We start from the raw sequence: 6,335 nt of genomic DNA, 5'->3' as shown, positions 1-6,335 counted from the left end.
CTATGGGGAGGTGGGCCTGAGCCAGGGCTCACCTGACAGGTGAGCCAACACCTGCACCTGTTTAGGAGGTCACCCACAAATAAATAAATAAATAAATAAATAAATAATGAATTAATAATTGTTTTTGGAAAGGAAGTCCTTTAGTTATTGATTATAATAAATAAATTATAATAATTGAATATAATAATAATAAATCAATAAATTAATATTAATAATTATTATTAATTGTTTTTGGAAAGGAAGTCCTTTAGTTATTGATTATAATAAATAAATTATAATAATATAATATAATAATAATAATAAATCAATAAATTATTATTAATAATTATTTTTGGAAAGGAAGTCCTTGAGTTATTGATTATAATAAGTAAATTATAATAATTTAATATAATAATAAATCAATAATAATAACATAATAATAATTAATAATAATAATAATAGCTTTAATTTGACTGTGTAGGTGCTCTTTAGGTGCTACAATTCCCTTCCAATCAGATCTGGGAGCAAACTCCACTTTGACCAAGTTGCCGGGTTGCATTCCTGAACTGGATTCCTTCTGAGAACACGCCGTCCCCAAAAAGAAGTGAAGTGGAAGGAAAAACAGAAGAATACAGTATGCAAATAAACACTATTACCATCATTGTGACTCTTTTATGGACGTCTTCCTATAGCGATCAAAGCATGCAGCCCTATCATGCAGCAGGGAGTTCCGCAGGTAGGCAGATTAAAAGAGATGGCCGCGAGCTGCCCTCAGAATCTAGAAGGAAAATAAACCAATAATTAACTATTTGAACATATAGTTCTTTGAATGGGCTAATAACTGATTTCAAGGGTTCTTGAAAACTATATTTACTATACTTGGGAAAGTTTTGCAATTTTGGCAGCTATGTTCCTAACTGGCCACTATGTGGCGCTGTTGGACAATGTTTACATCTGGCTATGTTTACAAATAGGTTGTTAATTAATGTGGGTTAATCAATCCAAAGCCTGGAGACAGGAATTATTATGGCAATATATCACATATAATACAATTGTAATATATTAAAACAATATTATAATATTGTTTATAATATAATATAATAATATTTATCATAATAATAAAACAATATTATAATATAATATTATAATATTATAATTAAGACTATATTATTGATATATATATATATAGAGAGAGAGAGTTACACACACCCACACACATATGTTAAAAACATACCTGTTTTTGTATGCATACATTTGTTATTTCCTTGCAATAATAATATAGAAGTGTAGGATTTTAAGCAAATGCTGGATGGCCATCTGCCTGGAGGGCTTTGATGGTGCCTTCCTTTCCTGGCAAAAAGGGGTCAGACTGGATGGCCTTTGGGGATGGTCTCTTCCAACTCTAGGATTCTATCATCATCATCGATAACAATGTAGTCTCCTTCTCTGGATGGCCATCTGTCAAGAGGGCTTCGATGGTGCCTTCCTTTCCTGCATGGTCCTTGGGGTCTCTTCCAACTTTAGGATTGTGTTGTTATCATCCCCACCATCTTTAAATCAGTCTCCTTCTCTGGATGTCTGGATGGCCATCTGTTGGGAGGGCTTGGATGGTGCCTTCCTTCGTAGCAGAAAGGGGATGGACTGGATGACCCTAGGGATCTCTTCCAACTAGGATTCTATTGTTGTTGTTATTATTATTATTATTATTATTATTATTATTATTATTATTATTATCCTCATCAGCTTTGATAATAATGGAGTCCCCTTCTCTGGATGGCTGTATGGCCATCTGTTGGGAGGGCTTTGATCCAGAGTGGCAGGAAAAGGTCAGACTGGATGGCCCTTGGGGTCTCTTCCAACTCTAGGTTCCTATCATCATGATCATCATCATCATCATTGATAATAATAGAATTTCCTTCTCTGGGTGGGCTGGATGGCCATCTGTCGGGAGGGCTTGGATGGTGCCTTCCTTCGTAGCAGAAAGGGGATGGACTGGATGACCCTAGGAATCTCTTCCAACTAGGATTCTATTATTATTATTATTATTATTATTATTATTATTATCCTCATCAGCTTTGATAATAATGGAGTCCCCTTCTCAGGATGGCTGTATGGCCATCTGTTGGGAGGGCTTTGATCCAGAGTGGCAGGAAAAGGTCAGACTGGATGGCCCTTGGGGTCTCTTCCAACTCTAGGTTCCTATCATCATGATCATCATCATCATCATTGATAATAATAGAATTTCCTTCTCTGGGTGGGCTGGATGGCCATCTGTCGGGAGGGCTTGGATGGTGCCTTCCTTCGTAGCAGAAAGGGGATGGACTGGATGACCCTAGGAATCTCTTCCAACTAGGATTCTATTATTATTATTATTATTATTATTATTATTATTATTATTATCCTCATCAGCTTTGATAATAATGGAGTCCCCTTCTCAGGATGGCTGTATGGCCATCTGTTGGGAGGGCTTTGATCCAGAGTGGCAGGAAAAGGCCAGACTGGATGGCTCTTGGGGTCTCTTCTAACTCTAGGTTTCTATCATCATCATCATTGATAATAATAGAATCTCCTTCTCTGGGTGGCTGGATGGCCATCTGTCGGGAGGGCTTGGATGGTGCCTTCCTTCGTAGCAGAAAGGGGATGGACTGGATGACCCTAGGGATCTCTTCCAACTAGGATTCTATTGTTGTTGTTGTTATTATTATTATTATTATTATTATTATTATTATTATGATCCTCATCAGCTTTGATAATAATGGAGTCCCCTTCTCAGGATGGCTGTATGGCCATCTGTTGGGAGGGCTTTGATCCAGAGTGGCAGGAAAAGGTCAGACTGGATGGTCCTTGGGGTCTCTTCCAACTCTAGGTTCCTATCATCATCATCATCATCATCATCATTGATAATAATAGAATCTCCTTCTCTGGGTGGCTGGATGGCCATCTGTCCGGAGGGCTTGGATGGTGCCTTCCTTCCTAGCAGAAAGGGGGTGGACTGGATGACCCTAGGGATCTCTTCCAACTAGGATTCTATTATTATTATTATTATTATTATTATTATTATTATTATTATTATTATTATCCTCATCAGCTTTGATAATAATGGAGTCCCCTTCTCAGGATGGCTGTATGGCCATCTGTTGGGAGGGCTTTGATCCAGAGTGGCAGGAAAAGGTCAGACTGGATGGCCCTTGGGGTCTCTTCCAACTCTAGGTTCCTATCATCATCATCATCATCATCATCATTGATAATAATAGAATCTCCTTCTCTGGGTGGCTGGATGGCCATCTGTCGGGAGGGCTTGGATGGTGCCTTCCTTCGTAGCAGAAAGGGGATGGACTGGATGACCCTAGGGATCTCTTCCAACTAGGATTCTATTATTATTATTATTATTATTATTATTATTATTATTATCCCCATCATCATCGATAATAATAGAATCTCCTTCTCTAGATGGCTGTATGGACATCTGTTGGGAGGGCTTTGATGGTGTCAGAGAGAGATATATAAACCCCATTTGCCTGGTTTCCATGACCTCCGTATCCAATAAATGGGGATGTTCCATTCGGACAATACTCCATGACTCCCGTATCCATAGAATGCATAGTAAATAAACACGACAGTAAACAAACAGGAGAGTAAATAAAGAACATCACTCAGAAAACTGGGGAATTCCAGACAAGAAACAATCAGGGCCAGCTAACATCTCCCAACAGGCAGGAAGCAGGTAGGATTTGAAGCTGCAAGGCCATTCAATGCTAATCAAGCTGACCGACTGCAACATTCACACTTGCCTCCAACAGACAAGAGTTCTTTCTCCCACTCTGGACATCATTCCACAGATCTATAATAAACTCAATTTTCCTAGTTTCCAACAGACCTCACAACCCCGGCCATAGATGTGGGAGAAACGTCAGGAGAGAATGCTTCTGGAACATGGTCAGACTAATATTGGACACCAACCTATTTTCAGGCTGTGTGAATGGAACCAGTGTGAATGTTGCCATTGGCCACCTGGATTAGTATCGAATGTCTTTGCAGTTTCAAAGCCTGGCTGCTTCCTGCTTGAGGGAATCCTTTGTTGGGATTGCTTCTAAAAGACAAGAGTTCTTTCTTTCACCCTGGACATCATTCCACAGATCTATAATAAACCCAATTTTACTAGTTTCCAACAGTTTCCTCACCACCCCTGCCATAGATGGGGGAGAAACGTCAGGAGAGAATGCTTCTGGAACGTGTGACAGCACGAATACTAATATTGGACGCCTATGAATACTAATTTTGGACACCTATTTCCAGGCTAAATTGGAACCAGTGTGAATGTTGCCATTGGCCACCTGGATTAGCATTGAATGTCCTTGCAGCTTCAAAGCCTGGCTGCTTCCTGCTTGAGGGAATACGTTGTTGAGACTGCTTCTAAAAGACAAGAGCTCTTCCTCCTACCCTGGACATCATTCCACAGGTATATAAACCCAATTTTCCTAGTTTCCAACAGACCTCACAAACCTCTGAGGATGCCTGCCATAGATGGGGGAGAAATGTCAGGAGAGAATGCTTCTGAAACATGGCCAGACAGCCCGGAAAACTCACAGCAACTTACTCACCATATTGGACACTGACCTATTTCCAGGCTAAATTGGAACCTGTGTGAAGGTTGGCATTGGCATTGAATAGCCTTGCAGCCTCAAAGCCTGGCTGCTTCCTGCTTGAAGGAACCCTTTTTTGGGACATTCACACTTGCCTCCAACAGACAAGAGTTCTTTCTCCCACTCTGGACATCATTCCACAGATCTATAATAAACCCAATTTTCCTAGTTTCCAACAGACCTCACAACCTCTGAGGATGCCTGCCATAGATGGGGGAGAAAGGTCAGGAGAGAATGCTTCTGTAATATGGCCAGGCAAGCCCAGAAAACTCACAGCAACTCACTCACCATGAATACTAATATCGGACACCGACCTATTTCCAGGCTAAATTGGAACCAGTGTGAATGTTGCCATTGACCACCTGGATTAGCATTGAATGTCCTTACAGCTTCAAAGCCTGGCTGCTTCCTGCTTGAGGGAATCCTTTGTTGGGATAATAATAATTATTATTATTATTAGAATCCTAGAACTGGAAGAGACCCTAAGGGCCTGACATAGATGAGGAAGAGATGTCAGGAGAGAATGCTTCTGGAAATGTAAGAATTAGAAGAGACCCCCCCTCCCAGGGTCATCCAGTCCAACTCCCTTTTGTCAGGCACGGCACCATTAAAGCTCTCCTAACAGATAGCCATCCAGGATCTGTTGATGAATAGTAATAGTAATAGTAATAATAATAATAATAATAATGGGTTGCTGTGAGTTTTCCGGGCTGTCACATGTTCCAAAAGCCTTCCTTCCTGACGTTTCGCCCAGGGGCAGCTAACAACTCCCAACAAATGACCCCCAGGCAGGAAGCAGCCAGGCTTTGAAGCTGCAAGGCCATTCAATGCTAATTAAGCTGTCCAATTGCAACATACAAACTTGCCTCCCACCCTGGACATCATTCCACAGGTACTTGCTTAGTTTCCAACAGACTAAGTGTGAGTGTTGCCATTGGCCACCTGGATTAGCATTGAATGTCCTTGCAGCTACAAAGCCTGGCTGCTTCCTGCTTGAGGGAATCCTTTGTTGGGACTGCTTCTAAAAGACAAGAGCTCTTTCTCCCATCCTGGACATCATTCCACAGGTATATAAACCCAATTTTCCTAGTTTCCAACAGACCTCACAACCTCTGAGGATGCCTGCCATAGATGGGGGAGAAATGTCAGGAGAGAATGCTTCTGGAACATGTGACAGCATGAATACTAATATTGGACACCTATTTCCAGGCTAAATTGGAATCTATGTGAATGTTGCCATTGGCCATCTGGATTAGCATTGAATGTCCTTGCAGCTTCAAAGCCTGGCTACTTTTTGCTTGAGGGAATCCTTTGTTGGGATTGTTTTTATTATTATTATTATTATTATTATTATTAATTTATATTAATATTACTTATTATTATTATTTTGTTTATTCTTATTATTATTCTTATTCTTATTATTATTTATCATTATTCTTATACCCTTGTGCTGTTGACCTGAAGGGTGGCGATTCGAAACCGTGAGAGGGGTGAGCTCCTGCCTATCAGCTCCAGCTTCCCATGCAGTTGGGACACTCACACTTGCCTCCAACAGACAAGAGCTCTTTCTCCCACCCTGGACATCATTCCACATATCTATAAACCCCTGAGGATGTCTGCCATAGATGTGGGAGAAACGTCAGGAGAGAATGCTTCTGGAACATGTGACAGCATGAATACTAATATTGGACACCTATTTCCAGGCTAAATCGG

The sequence above is a fragment of the Anolis sagrei genome, chromosome 12 (genome assembly GCF_037176765.1).
Source record: "Anolis sagrei isolate rAnoSag1 chromosome 12, rAnoSag1.mat, whole genome shotgun sequence".
Classification (NCBI taxonomy): Eukaryota; Metazoa; Chordata; class Lepidosauria; order Squamata; family Dactyloidae; genus Anolis; species Anolis sagrei.
Note: the sequence above shows the minus strand (reverse complement) of the source record.